General features: G+C 31.0%; 1 protein-coding gene across 4 annotated transcripts in view; it reads right to left on the bottom strand.

Moving 5' to 3' along the window:
• Window positions 1-1,279, bottom strand: part of LOC106683843 (uncharacterized) — a 36,141-nt gene that overhangs the window by 33,620 nt on the left and 1,242 nt on the right. The window lies entirely within an intron of this gene.

The following is a 1,279-nucleotide window of genomic DNA, read 5'->3' on the forward strand; positions in this document are numbered from 1 at the left end:
AAAAAGGTAGGAAACAAAATTTAATTAAAAAAATAAATAAATAAAATATATAACAAATTAAAAAAAAAGGTCCTTCGATAAGCAACATTAAAAAAAAATCACAAAATTGCTGATTTCAATCGTTATGAAATGATGAACTCCGATGGGTTAGAGGTCCTGAGGTCCGTTCCGAAAGGTCAGTGACGATGTTCTCATAATTCACGTAGGTGGGCCCACAAATAGAAACGGCGCGCCGATACATCACACAGCAAGGTCTGGTGACTACTCTATACAAAAGCGAGTGGGCGACTGAACCATACCGAGGCGACCGGGCAACTGAACTTGTAGTTGTGGCTAATAATCCCCCGGCCGGTATCTCACCATAAACACCACACCACAAGCAATATTCTGTTTCTTCTAATTCATTTAAAATTTTTTGAGGTTAATCACTGCCATTTTTGAATGAATTATTTATTATTTATTCATGATATTGTACAACGTTTCGGGCCCACTGTCCCATATTCATGCACTTTAAAACCTACAACAATAATAAAACTAACATAACACCAATCTTCATCCTTATATATTTTAATTTATATAATAATAACCACCTCATGATTTCATATGGGAAATCATGTCAAACATTTGTACATCTTCACTTCTCTCTAGCACAGCCATCACTCTATATTTCTTGCTACCTCTTTGGACCATATCTCATGTCCAGTGTGCTGTTTGGTTACCTCCCTGTTTTTTTATAAGTCCTGTTTTGTATTTAATATTAACTTAGTGACACCAGACTTCCTAGAGAGATAATCCAGATCTTTCTTTTAAAAATGAACATACTTCTCACAAAATATATAGTAACTAATTTAATTCATCTATTTACAGCATAATTAAAAATATATACATTTTAATCAATATGTATGGCGTTAACAACATGTCTCATACTCTTTTAATACATTTTATGTTTCAATGACCAATCAAATTTATTTAAAGAAAATATTATAAAATTGAGGGTTTAATGAAACTTTAATGTTATATTTTTAGATATAAATAGTTTTTTTATATCTTATAATGATAAACAAAAACGACCAAAAAATTCATCAAAGGGGTCCGTCCATATACTCCACTTTCAGTTAAGTATGTAGCAAAATTTGACTAACCTAAATGTTGATTTTATTTCAGAATAAGTTAAATCGAGTTCAATAAAAAAAAATTCACCATAGTTTTTTGATTTATACTCAAGTGACATTTTGACTTTGAAATATAATAATTATGTACCTATGTTCAGGGAACCCCA

This window comes from Halyomorpha halys, unplaced genomic scaffold (genome assembly GCF_000696795.3).
Source record: "Halyomorpha halys isolate HHAL.00 unplaced genomic scaffold, Hhal_1.1 Scaffold521.1, whole genome shotgun sequence".
NCBI classification, from domain to species: domain Eukaryota; kingdom Metazoa; phylum Arthropoda; class Insecta; order Hemiptera; family Pentatomidae; genus Halyomorpha; species Halyomorpha halys.